This window comes from Henckelia pumila, chromosome 3 (assembly GCF_033568475.1).
Source record: "Henckelia pumila isolate YLH828 chromosome 3, ASM3356847v2, whole genome shotgun sequence".
Taxonomy (NCBI): Eukaryota; Viridiplantae; Streptophyta; class Magnoliopsida; order Lamiales; family Gesneriaceae; genus Henckelia; species Henckelia pumila.
This window is the reverse complement of record NC_133122.1, coordinates 173,088,653-173,103,299: the sequence shown is the minus strand read 5'-3', so window position 1 is coordinate 173,103,299 and position 14,647 is coordinate 173,088,653. Positions and strand designations below refer to the sequence as shown.

At 35.5% G+C, this 14,647-nt stretch overlaps 1 long non-coding RNA gene across 3 annotated transcripts; it reads left to right on the top strand.

The window, feature by feature from the left end:
• Positions 1-4,883: 4,883 nt before the first annotated feature.
• On the top strand, positions 4,884-7,209 carry LOC140892912 (uncharacterized). 3 transcript variants are annotated; one of them, XR_012152937.1, is made up of 4 exons: positions 4,884-5,022; positions 6,379-6,502; positions 6,701-6,839; positions 6,942-7,209. It is a non-coding gene; the product is annotated as an uncharacterized lncRNA (long non-coding RNA). The 3 variants fall into 3 exon arrangements; XR_012152939.1 differs by lacking the exon at positions 4,884-5,022 and adding an exon at positions 5,034-5,405; XR_012152938.1 differs by lacking the exon at positions 4,884-5,022 and adding an exon at positions 6,019-6,292.
• Positions 7,210-14,647: the final 7,438 nt, after the last annotated feature.

Genomic DNA, 14,647 nt, shown 5'->3' with positions numbered 1-14,647 from the left:
CTGAACTACCCTCCCTCGGACTTCCCAAGTTGTTATCATTCATCGAGTGGATAAGTCTGTGGTTATGGTTGTATACCATTAGTCCTTACGACCCGGGACAACACTGAGGCTCTACATGCTAGGACTTTACTTTGACTCGTTTACCGACTCCATGAGGGTCATCAGGTGGCGAGGTTGGTTAAATTTGCGACACATATAGGAGTCAGTGCATTGTAGTCAGGGATTCACCGCTCACCTACGGGTGTGGATATCCTATGTGATCAAGTGAGATAATAGTGCATGGAATCTCTGGCCAGAGTGTAAGATGTGTAGTAGAGTAAAGTGTTTACCAAGTTACACATGCGATGCCACTATGTATTCTCAAAGACATCACATCGTTATCGAAATTTAAATGCAACCCTCGATGAACCAATGGTTGCAGTTTCGATCGGGATATATGAGATGAAGGTACTGTACTGTACGTTAACCATAATCGATTGGTTCTTGCAGGCACTATCAGTGATACCTAGGGAATCATGGGGCAGTGCTACTTAACGCTCTTACCATGATTCGATGGATTAAATCAGAAAGGAGTTCTGACATTTTATGATCAAGGAGTTGATGCATAGAATGAGGCTAATAAGGGTAAGCCTAAACCCACGGCTAGCTGTATCCCTGAACCATTGAGGGTTACACAAGTACTGGTTTTCTTGTTCCCGTTGAGATATTAAATTCAAATAGTTGAATTTATGATAAACAAATTTGACCGGATCGATAGATAAGCTTTATAAATGGTTTGTAAAAGCTTATAGAAATTTTGAGAGCAAAATTAATTAAAAGAGTTTAATTAATTTTTTCAAGTTGGACTTGGAGATAAGGACCCAATATATATATAGATATATATATATATATTCGATATATATATATATAGATATATAATATAATATATTTATATTATATTATTATGGGACCATTGTTTATAATAATATATATATAATATATATTATTATATTAAAAGAAAGATAATGATTAAATGAGTTGTCAACCGACAACTCATTTAACATTCCTCAATCAATTGCCTCAATTGATTGAGGAGATAAATGATAGCAGAAGCTATCAGAAGAAAAAATGCGAGACTTTTGTTTTTCTCTTCGTCTTCGTCTTTGCTCTCTTGTTTCGCTCTGGTTATTTAGAATTGATACGATCAATTCTTGAGTTCGATTTCAACACCAAATCTCTTCTTCTTTTAAGTGCAATTTAGAAGAGGAACAGGATATCCGGTCGTGGACCTGATTCGGAGATTAAAGAAAGGAGATAATCCAGTTAATCGTTCGTAGGGATTTACAACAAGAGCTATTTTCGAAATTGTTTCGAAATAGTTGGAGCCATCGCCAATCTTTTAAGATTGATAGGTATAAATCTCTAAACTCCCTATGAATGTTTTTTAAACCATACGAGTGTCCAAGAAAATTTTTAATGTCAAAATAAAATTTTAAACTTCCGCTGCGTCTTGGGCATGATAGAGATCCGAGATCCAACATAAACTTCGCAGCTTTGGCCGGTTGTTGCAAGGGACTAGAAAGAAGCAAAGAGGACTCAAACAGAGAGGCAAGACAGAAAAGATTTGTGAAAACCTGTTTAGTGAAAGGAACCTCTACATAAGGGGGATGGGCTAAAAGGGAAAAAATCTCAGTAAGTTCGGGCTTATCAAGGACAAGTGCGCTGGCCTGAAATAAAAACACACATGGGTATGTTGCAACACCAAATCCCAAAAGATAATAAGAGAATGAAAAATACCTGATCACTTCTATTGTTCCAGGGATGTCGAACGAACCACCAGGACCATCGGCCATGAATAGGGTTGAGAGAAACTGCGCAGAAAACCAAACAACAAGAGGTTAACCATAACTTTTCATTCATTGTTGTTGTTTGCGCAGGATTTGTGAAGGAAAAAAAACAAAGAAAACATTACCTGTCAGAGGAACGGTGGCGAAGCTCGAAGGAAACCTTAGTCAAATGGTGAGTTGCAGAAATGATAGTGGAAATGTGTGAACAAATATGAAAAATCCAAAATTTTATCTGATAAAAGCCCATAAAAGTTCCTGAATATTGAAAAACCCAAATATGCAATATTTCGGACCCAGCAAAGATTATGGTTCATGGTCCAAGTTCTATGGTCCACTACCAATGGGCCATCAACCTGCATGGGGCTATTGTTTAGCCCATAAAATAAAATTATTTTCTAATCCCAAAATAGAATGATTTCATCGGCCCAGTTCCTGAAGCCTGATAGCCCAACCATTTCGGCCCATCAAAATGAAGAAGAATCCAAATCCCAAGAAGTGATAGCGGCAAATTAAGAAATGGAAGTTTGATTCAAAAATCAAAGACCAAGTCAAAATTGAGAAGTGGGAAAATGGAGGAGAAAACGTGGCTTATTTTGAGAAGTGTGGGAGTGAAAATTAGGTAATTTCAAACAAAACCATCGGCAGTATGTAGTATTAAAGATAATCACAATTCAACAACACAATTCAAGCTAAAAAAGCTCTCGAATTCTTAAGCAAATTTTTTGCATTTTTCGAAGTCTTCATCATCTTCATAGTTTTTCCAGAAATTTTTCAGTGTACATGTCTAGCACTTTTTGTTGGTTTCTCGAACTATCCAGTAGCATATTTCTTAGTTTTGATGGCAATTATTTGTCATTTTTGAGTTAATAGTAACAAAGTCGAAAATTCGATTGTTATTAGGAATTTTTCTTTGCCATTTCTTGTGTTCTTTGGCATATAACCGGTGGAATTGAGACCGATGACGAAACTGAAACTCACAATTTGCTTGATTTTAGAAGTTAGATTATATTTTCATTTTTATTTTTATCTTTTGGCACGATCGTGCCTGACACGCTCGCAACACACCCAGACCAGTCGAGCTATTTTTGTGTGCAAACACATCTTAATTATATATTTAATTTCTCTCAAGTCATAATGATGCATATTCCTAAAATTTCCATGTGACATAGGTCATACACTCACCGGCTCACCGTTGTGGATATTCTGTAGAACATGGAATAAAAAGAATTATCTATTCAGACAACCATTTGAAAAAATTGCCACAATGTCATTTTATATACCAAAAAAAAAGATAAAAGAAATGGAATCACAAGTTCATCGACTATATCCCATAACGCAGCAACTGAGAAAAAATGATATAATTTAATGTTGTAGTTAAATAAATAAACAAACTGTGTGGTTAGCACAAACTATAAGACCATGTTTTGCTATGGAAGGCGTTCATTTGATATGGTCATCACACAGTATAATTGAGAAAAATCATTAGAGTGAAAAGAGTTAGCGCTACAACTTGATGAGCGCTTCTTAAAGATACTGCTACATACAACAAGAGAGTAGATATCCCCAAGGAAAGCCACGAGGAGACAAAATTAATTGAAAAAAACAAAAATGATAATCATGATGGCTTCAAATGTTGTACATCCTATTGATGATCCAGATATAGGATTATAGTTATTAATATAAGACGAATATATATGCGGTTAGAACATGAACTTCATATATTCAGAGAAAAACATGCAATTGTTGATTCATTGTATCCTATCACAAAATAATATTATTATGCTACGAGAGTTGTGTAACATTTGAAACACACGAAAAAGCTGATATGAGTACTTGAAGTCTGAAGAGTAGTAATCACATAGTTAATGTTCCTAGCTATTAAATTCCAAATGGCAGGATGTACATTAGGTTTTTTTGTAGACCACAACAATCCACCATTAGAAAATATTGTTGCAGTTGCGAGTAATCGCAGGCATACATTACATAAAAAATTAATGAATTGAATACATTAGAATATACAATTTAACAGACAACCACAGGTTGAAAAGTTAATAAATTATCTACTAAAAGACAAATAAGCATGTATTATACATGTTGTTGAGTTCTACTCATATATACTTTCTAGAAACATCTTAGACATGAGATATAAATGCGACAATTTTGTTAGCTTCTACTATGAGGTCATATTTTGCAGCTAAAATACTTCAAAAGTATATTTCTTGCCTGAAATGATTAAGTAGTTGTCCCACAATACTACCAAATTTCTATAAGTCGATAAATTGACATTATAAGAGGATTGTCCCAAGAAACACCACTAATAGTGTTATAATCACATATTTAAATGAGACACAACTAAGGTAGTGTTTGCAACCTCTAAAAATAAGTGATTATGGATATTCTATTAACAAATTTGTTAAAAAAATCTCTATAATCACTTATTTTTAGATGTTACAAACACTAAACTGGTTGTTTACTATGTACTCACTCCATCATCAAATTTAGATCTCCAAAAACCCCTCTAGTGATAGAATATATACGATAGCATTCTAAAACCTCAACCCACTAATGAAATCATCGTCCTTGAACCACAAAATCAATCACATTCCACAATCATCATCACACTTCTTAGAAATCCATATGAACAAATCACTGCAATCATTTGTGAACCATTCTTTACGATTGATGATTTTGTGCTTGCTTAAATTTCTAGACTGGGATACGTTCCACGACTAGTGATGCTAAAATGGGAATTTTACTAGCTCGGTTGATGTGTTCTCAAAGAATTTGTAATTAACCGACTTCATACTCGGTATATAATCTGGAATCCATGTATCCCCATCTTAGGAAAATTGAACATTTCAAAATAAGATCACCTTGTAGAGTCCATATGCAAATAAAATGTGAACAAAAAATGGTGTCTAGCACATACAGCAAAATGATTCCTACAAGGATGCTCGCACGAAGAACAAACCACTTGAGGTTCAGACATAACAACAGAAAGCAGCCCAAAGTAAATAACAAAAGGCAAACATTTGTATGATACAGTTTCATAGATTTATGTCCGTGAGATGGTCAACCCAATTTAAAAATTTACCCAGTCCATTTTTCAATTGGATCTTCGTTGATTCGCTCAAATTAACTCTCGCAGCTCCGCATTCGTACTCTGCTCTCTACGCTAACTCTTTGCAGCGCACAGGTGATTCTTTGCGGCATTTCTTTTTTTGATTTTTTTGTTCGACTTGCATGTTTTTTTTGGTTATTTATCCCGTTAATTCAATTGGATTAGGGTTCTTATTTTTTTTGGTCCGTTAATTGAATTGCATCTCACGAATTCTTCTCTGTTTCAAGAATTCGATTACGAATTGTGCCTTCAATTCACGATGGTGGTACAGAGTTGCATTTAAGGTTGCTGGAATTATTAGAATTCAATTATAAATTGTGCCTTAAATTGAATTTTCCGAGAACCGGTGGATAATGGGTTCAAACAGCTGTCTCTTGGGTTTCTCGAAATCATCATCGTTGAAGAGCAATCTTTCCTCTTTGTTTTGTGCTTCTTTCACTTGGAAGTCAACTTTTGAGGTTGTTTTGTCCTTTGTTCCTTTGTTTTCCTACAAATTGTGTGATTGTTGTAGTTTGTGTCTGTTGCTAAAATTAAGACCTTTATGTTGTGTTCATCAAGGTTTTCTTGATTGTATAAACTGTTTGAAGTGTGTTGGATTTTTTATATCTGTTTTGATACTGACTGGGAGCAATCATTATTGACGTGGAGGTGTAATTATGGAAATGGGTCTATTGGATGAGTTAATGGTGAAGAATAATAGTGCTAATAATATTGCTGCAAACAAATTAGTTATGAACCAATTGTTATTCTTTAATTATCTATATAGTAGAGTGCTTGGAACTTGTTGCTTTAGCTCCTCTATGGTTTGAAAAATCTGAATTCAACCATTACTTGTTGGCCGCTATAAATTTTGATGTTGTTGCGTTTATCTAAAAGTTGAGTTGTGATCACATTTGGGCATGGAGTATATGTTTTTGTTAACTTTTGTTCAGCACTACATCTGATTTTGGGCAACTAAATTATGGTTTTTATGGGCTTGGTTGGGAAGATGTTGGAAAATCCTTAAAAAGGCCTAGATAGCCACTACTTTGGCTGCATATGAATGCAGATACAAAAGCAACCAAGCTGCGCATGTCAGATTGATTTGGCAAATGAATTGGATGGGACTATAAGTTTGTTTTTAAAAGCCTAGACGAAAATTAGACCTCAATTCATTAGTTTTTGAATTTAAAATTAAGGTCAATTCTCTCTCGCAAATCCCTTTTATTTCGAAAGACATACGGGTTGATAGAGTGGGGGAACATACTATGATCCTCACGATTATGTATCCTTAACGATAAATGACAAATCAAGTGATAAAAACTCAGAAGATGCTTTTTGGCTACTATATAGAAGGGGTTAACAGGTTAACTTCCACTCTGGCATATACTTTTTTGCCACTTTTTACTCTCAGGATTTGTTTTATTTATTTGAGATGTTTCTTCTGTGTAGGATGCTTGTGTATGAGTATGTCAATAATGGAAACTTGGAACAATGGCTTTCACGGGGCTATGAGACAACATGGTACACTAACTTGGGAGGCACGAATAAAGGTTATGCTCTGTACTGCCAAAGCGTAAGTAGATCATCTAGAAAAGTCAATTATCTTATGTTACCATCTGGACTTTTAAAACAATTAATAATCTGTTAAATTTGTTATGCTCTTAACTTGAATTTTTCTAATCTCGTTGATGACTTCTACGTTGGTATAGAGCTACTTGGAATGAAGAAGAATCATTCACCTTCTGAATATCAACTCATGTTGCTTTTTCAGGCTTGTTTATTTTCATGAAGCTAGTGAACCAAAAGTTATTCAACGTGACATAAAATCTAGCAATATCTTGATTGATGATCAATTCAATGCTAAGATTTCTGATTTTTGACGTAACAACAAGAGTGATTGGAACATTCGGGTATACACATAGTTTCCTTTCATTTGGTTTATTTTTTCTAATCATATTTCTCGTGGTTTTACAATAAAACTAAACTTTTGAATGTCATCTATGTGGCTCCAGAAAACGCAAATAGTGGCTTGCTGAATGAAAAGAGTGATGTTTATAGTTTTGATGTTCTGCTGCTGGAAGATGTTACAGGAAGAGATCCAGTGGATTATGGAGAAAGTCTAGTTCTTTTGCGGCTTCAAAAGCAATTTTCAATCTTGCTGACCATGGAAGTGGAACTGAAAATCCTGTATACATATATCACGCACTTTAATCAGAAAGACAATTTTGTTTTTGTTTTTGTTTTTTTGAAAAAATGGAGATATATCATACCTTATGTTAAATTATCATGTTTTGAATATATATATATATATATATATATATATATGTATATATATATATATATGTATAGATTAGTCAAGTCTTATATGATCCATGACGTCATGTACGTGTGATAACTTAATATAAAAAGTATTATTTTTGCGATGAAAAATATTATTGTTTTGGTCAAAAGTATTAGTTTTGACGTAGAGGAAATGAAAATGATATTCCAAAGGTTTTGATGCATTTCATAAACTAATACTTGTGACCTAAAAGTAATAATTTTAATTAAATAAACATTACTAAAAATTAATACTTTATGTCTTTATCAAAAATGTAAATGTCAAATAAGCATATATTACAAAATAATTTGCATAAAAAATAATATTTTTAGTATAAATATTAATATTGTTCACATAAAAATTATTATTTAAAATCGTTTACTGAAAAATAAATAATTTTTATGTTAAATAAGTATATATTACAAAAAAATACATGTGATTATGAAGAATATTATTTTATTTGTCAAAGGTATTACATTTTTGTTCAAAAATGTTGCTGAAAAATATGTGGTTATTTCACATGAAAAGTATAATTTTTTAAATTAAAAGGAGTGTGATGTGGAACAATCTTATCAGCATAAAAAAAATGATCGTGCAATCTATTCTTGTCAGACATATAAGCTTCGTAATTCAGATGATGTCTTATCTGGTCAGTGTTCTCCTCTGCTTCTCTATCATTATTTCTTCGAGCCATACAAGAAAGAGATTTTAATATTGCTCATTTTATCTATTTTAAAGTATGCCTCATTCTCTTCTGATGAAGATGATGAACTTGGCTCGGTGTTTGAGTTGCCATCCGACATCGATCCTTCATGTCCTCTGTCAATATTTTCTTGGGAATGATTTCCATTCTCGTATACTTGAATGACCTCTTTGATGTGATCATCTGCACTATTAGATTTAGACTTGGGTTCGATCACTTGATATGATTTTGGCTCTATTGCTTTTGTCTCATTATTTTAAGTTACCTACAATCAGAAAAATATGGGGTTAACTTATTTTTGTATGAAAGAATCCATTAAAATTAAGTGAAGGGGGAATATCATTGGCAATTTTTGCTGCACAGGCATGAAGGGAGAATTATGATGTCCTGTTAACTATAGAAACCATCAGCATCATAGTAATGAAACATAAATCAAGACATACATGTGCAAGTTTTCTGCTTGCAAAAGAGGTGTCTCGGGTTGGAGACCTGATACTCTTTTGAACAACTTTTTTGCCTGAAACATAAATCTTGGAACGACGTGTTTCTCCTCGTCGATTCTGCTTATTTTTTACAGGAAAGAAAGCCCCTAAGATATTGAATGGGCTGATGCACCGCCTACAAAACATAAATTTTCTGAAAGAGTGGGTGCCCGGTTAGCCAACTTGTGGCTAAGGGCTTTTATGACTCTATGTATAAACAATCTTTGTTTAATATAATTTACACTTTTATATTGGCATTTATTTTATCTTTTATCATATTATTATGTTATGACGTACTATACGATGTTTAGATGAAGACCTTGAATATACTAGAGTGCATGTAAGATGTGATAGTGCATATGGATGACTATCATGAGACACATCTTATAAGCACTGTATATTCAAAAAAGTTCCTAGTCAATTGAGCCGTCCGCAAATAAGGATAAAGATCGCTCGAGATTGAGACTAGCATTTGCGATGCCGAGTACCACGTTTCATTGGTATGGAACTTAGAGATGTTCGAAGCATGCAAATGGATATTCATATGATGAATGATCGAACTACCCTATTCGGACTTTCTAAGTGGTTATCATTAATTGAGTGGATAAGTCCGCGGTTTTGGTTGTACACCATTAGTCCTTAACTACTTGAAACATCATGGAGACTCTATATGCTAGTACTGTACTTTGACTCGTTTACTGACTCTAAGGGGGTTATCAGGTGTCGGGATTGGGTACAGTTACGACACATATAGGAGTCGATGCTTTGTTGTCAAGGATTCACCACACGCTTGCGAGTGTGGATATTCTATGCGATCTGAGGAGATATTATTGTGACAAATCTCTGGCCAGAGTACATGATGTGCTTTAGGTTACTTGGTTTCCTAGTAGCACATGCGATGTCACTATTTGATCTTCAAGATGCAATGCATAGTTATCGAATCTGGAACGACTCTCGATGTACCAATGGTTGATTCGATCGTGATATAAGGATGAAGGGACCGTACTGTACGCTAACCAAAACCTACTGGTTCTTGCAGGCACTATCAGTGATACCTAGGGAATCATGGGGCGATGTTGCTAGGCGCTCATACCATGATTCGATGGCTAAGTCGGAAATGATGTTCCGAGTCACAAGGAGTTGTGAACCCACGGCTAGCTGTATCCCTGAACCATTGAGGGTTACACAAGTAATAGATTTCTAATCCCCGTTGAGAAAGTTAAATTTAATGAGTTAAATTTAGTGGATAAGAAGTAGGACTTCTTATTTAAGAGTAGAGGGAGTGAGATTTCCTAAAATGACATAGGAATGCCATTTTTGGAAACCACTGAATTCGGATTCAGAAAATTTATCTTGACTTTAAAATATGCAAAAAAGGTTTCTGTACACATTGGTGAAATTGGTTTATCAATTTGAGTCACGATGAATTTTATATTAATTTCTGAACATGCAGGCTTTGCTTGTCAGGCCTGAACTTATGACTAATGGGCCCTAAGCTGTTAGCAGCCCATATTATAAATAAGTTATTGCAGTACAGAAATTAGATACAACAACTCATAATTTTTGAAAATCTAAGAGAGTTCTCTCCCTAAGCTTTTCGAAAATCCCCTCTCCTCACCTTCGAAAATTCTGTTCTTTATTTTCAAAAATTCAGTCTGTAAATTTCGAATTTGCAGTCTGATTTAACAGATCAAATCTGTTTATTTCTCTTCGTAGAAACTTCTGATAAACTTTCTAGTGCAGTTTATCAGAGGGATTAAGAATTCTGTTCGTGGACATAATTCAGGAGTTGATCGAGCGAGTCATCAGTTCCAGGGAATTACAACAAGAGCAGATTTAATTTGTTGGTGTCCAGAATCTCGATTCGAGATATCAAGGTAAAATTTATTTTGTTTAAATTTTACGTTTATTATTTTAATCGTATGGATTGACACCCAACGATCTGGAATCGTTCCAGATCAGAAAAATAAAATTTTTAAACTTTCGCTGCACCGGGTGTCGATCTGGCAGATCAGAGAACGCAACTCCAACAGTGGTATCAGAGCCAGGTTGCTCTCTGAATTTTACGATTAAAATTCTATCGATTGTACAAAAATTTTAAGCCTCGGATTTTGGGAAAATCGAAAACCAAAAAAAAAAAAAATTTATTGGGGCTGCCCGCCGCCGAAAGGGCAGCAGGCAGCCGCTGCCCGCTGGACAGCAGCGCGCGCAGCAGGGCTACACGCGGCTGCCCAGCCGCGGGGATGGGGCAATCATTGCCCATCCCGCCTGTTGCCCTGCGCAGTAGGGGAGCAGGGGAGCGCGCGCACAGCAGGGCTGTGCGCGGCGCCCCGAGGCTGGGCTGGACGATGGCCCAGCCCAACGGGCAGGCTGCCCGGGAACGTCCCGGGCAGCCTCAGAAAATATTTTTTTTTTATTTTTTGAAATTTTGAATTTCGGAGTTATGGCCCGATCGAAAATTGTTTTGATTGGTCCACGAGGCACTTGGTCAAATTGTTTGAGCCCGGTATTTTTAAGGAAATTGATTTTTGGATAAATTTGATTTTTTTTTTTGAAAAATTTAAATATTTGATCCATTAAATTAGATTTTATAAGAATTAATTATTTTGGTACAATTGATATAAGATATGATCTTATGAATATATTAGATAAAATTTGATTTTATCAAGTTATATAATAAATTGCATGTTATCTATAAAATATGATTTTATGGATAAGATAGATAAAATTTGATTTTATCTTATTAATTAAATTGCCATTGCATGTTATCCAATTATTTAATTATTGAATTAATTATTGGATAAAAGGATGATCGATTGCCATGACCAATTTCTTAGGTGTATGTTAGGTGGTTTACATTTGGTTTTTATTATTGTTGTTGTGATTTATTAATGGGCTTGGTTTATGGCCCAATTTGATTTGTCATTTGTAATAAAAGTGGGTCTGGTTTATGGCCCGTTCCCACCCTTAAATATGTATCCCCTACTTGTCATTGAAATTTATTGTAAATTTATTAGACTTAGTGGGAGATAAAGATTTGAAGACAATGGTGGGCCCAGCAGACAATAAAGACCGAAAAAATGTAAATTGGAAGCTCAATGTAATAGGATTGCATTGCATACTTGCATATCACCTAGGATTGGACTTAGACTCGTGATTGGCAACCACGAGTCGATTAGTTCTAGGGATCGATCATCCTTTATATAATATATGATATTATTGTTGTATGCATGTTTAGACTAAATTGCATGAATCCCGCAAGCATACAAATATTGAATGATGAGACAAATTTTCAAAATTAAAATCCCTCATTTTAAATATGATTTAAAATTGATATCAAGATTAACAAAAGGGAATTTAAATATTGTTTAAATGTTCCTTCCTTCCATCAACGATCAATGTATGAGATGTTACCCGCGGGCACGGTCCGGCTCATATTATTGGGGGTGCCCGTTCATCGGAAAGCTGTACATTGGATCGATACATGTTGTAAGTTGGGTGGAACTCGCATGGGATTGACTCATATTATTGGGGATCCACATGGCGACCGTCCATCACAACTTAATATTGATGGGTTATCTTGACATGTCACAATAAACGACGTCTTATTATTGGGCTTTCATTGGACATGAGGTAAAAACATGGGGGTTGCTATGGTAGCAATTGGGCTCTACCTTTTGAAAATTATGGTTGGGTGATATTATTCGGAACTATGATTTGTCAATTGGACTCCATGTTCCCACTACAGAAACCATTTTCTCGTTTTCACTAGAGGGTAGTGAAATCGTTAAAATAGTGGGAGTAAAATTCATAAAATTAATCATGCCTTATTTTATGTCTTAGTAAATTAATTAAGAAATCACTGATTATTGTCTGTTTCTTTTCAGTATTTCATTACAATGAATTCGCGCAATCCACTATTCTCGATTCTCGAACAAAACAAACTGACTGTCGCAAATTATACGGAATGGTTCCGTAAGTTAAAGATTGTTTTTAATTCGGAAAGGATTTTCTACGTGTTGGAAAAGCCTCCTCCGAAGGAAGCCCTGGCTAATGTGAGCGCGGAAGAGTTGGCCAAACTTGACAAATGGTGGGACCATGATGTCAAGGCCAAATGCTACATGCAGGCTTCGATGTCTGATGAACTTCAGAGGCAATTTGAGGATGCTGTGAATGCTGTTGACATCCACAAGGCCCTCAAGGAACTTTTTGGAGCTCAGTCAACATCCGAGAGGTATGCCACTGTCAGAGAGCTCATGACATGCCGCATGCGAGATGGGACTTCGGTCCGTGAGCATGGGGTACACATGATTGGGCTCACTGAAAAATTGGTAACACTCGATTTGACATTGGAGCACGAACTGAATATGGACTTATTACTTCTCTCTCTTCCTTCGTCGTTTGACGGTTTTGTGATGAAATTCAATATGAACAAGATAGAAGTCACCCTTGAAGAGATGATCAACATGCTTGTCACTTATGAGGCCACATCAAAGAAGGATAAACCAGTATTCTTGGTAGGCTCCTCTTCTAACTCGAAGAAGGGGACAAGTGCAAAGGGTAAGAAACGTTCTGCCCCACCCAAGAAAACTGAACCAAAGAAGAAGAATAAGATAATGGCTTCAAACGTGAACAAATATGAAGATGTTTGCCATCACTGCAAGAAACCCGGTCATTGGAAACGTAACTGCAAAGAATATCTCGAGCAGTTGCGAACTGCAAAGGGTATGTTTTATATTGAAATAAATGTTTCACTTAATACTACTTCTTGGGTATTGGATACCGGATGTGGATCTCACATTTGCAATGATTTGCAGGTGATGACAAGAAGTCGTAAGCTTAGGATGGGTGAGACCCAGTTGAGGCTCGGAAATGGTTCTAGAGTTGAAGCCAAAGCTGTGGGAGACGTTTATTTAGTTTTGCAGAACGATTTTAAGTTATTTTTGAGAGATGTTTTATTTGTGCCAGATTTGGTTAAAAACATTTTTTTATGTTTCTATGCTTGATAGAGATGGTTTTTCTTGCAATTTTGTGAATGAGATTTGCAATATTTACAAGAATAAATGTTTGATTGGATGTGGACAACTTGAAAACGATCTATATAACTTAAAATTAAAAGACGTATCAATTAATTATGTTGATAAACCGGCAACAATAAATAAAAGGAAAAACGATAGTCAAAACCCGGCAAACCTTTGGCATGCTAGGCTAGGTCATATTTCCTCAAGGAGGATGAACAAGCTAGTGGGAGAGGGCATGTTTGATATGTCTGATATTAACTCTCTACCAACTTGTGAGTCCTGCCTAAAAGGAAAAATGACTAAAACTCCTTTCAAAGGAAAACCTGAGCGTAGTCAAAATCTGTTGAATTTGATCCATACAGATGTTTGCGGCCCATTTAGTATTGGTACTAAATTTGGTCACACATACTTCATTACCTTTACTGATGATTATTCTAGATACGAGTATTTATATTTGATGAAATATAAGTCTGAATCATTTGAAAAGTTCAAAGAATTCAAGGCTGAAGTAGAAAACAAACTAGGTAAAAGTATTAAAGCACTTCGATCGGATCGAGGTGGAGAATACTTAAGTACCGAGTTTTTGGACTATCTAAAAGAGAATGGGATTCTCTCTCAGTGGACTCCTCCTATGACACCTTAGCTAAATGGTGTTTTGGAGCGTCGTAATCGAACTTTGTTGGACATGGTTCGATCTATGATGAGCTTCACTGAGCTTCCACCTTCGTTTTGGGGCTATGCACTTGAAACGGCGGTATTGTTGTTGAACAATGTCCACACCAAAGCAGTGAATAAAACTCCATACGAGTTATGGAATGGCAAAGCTCCTAAGTATTCGTACTTGAGGATTTGGGGATGTCCTGCTTACGTGAAGCAGACAGTGGGAGATAAGTTGGATAGTCGATCCACCTTATGTTATTTTGTAGGGTATCCGAAGAATTCAATCGGATATTATTTCTATCATCCTACGGAAACAAAAGTGTTTGTTTCAAGGAATGCCACCTTCATGGAGAAGGAGTTCTTACTTGATAAGAAATGAAAAATGATGGAACTCGAAGAAATTCGAGAAGAACCCGAGATACAAAATAACAATCCTACACCTCATGAACCATTAAATGACACGCCTCCTCTTAGAAAATCCGAAAGGACTTCTAGACCTCTTGTTTGACTTAATCTTCTTCTTGAAGGGGAT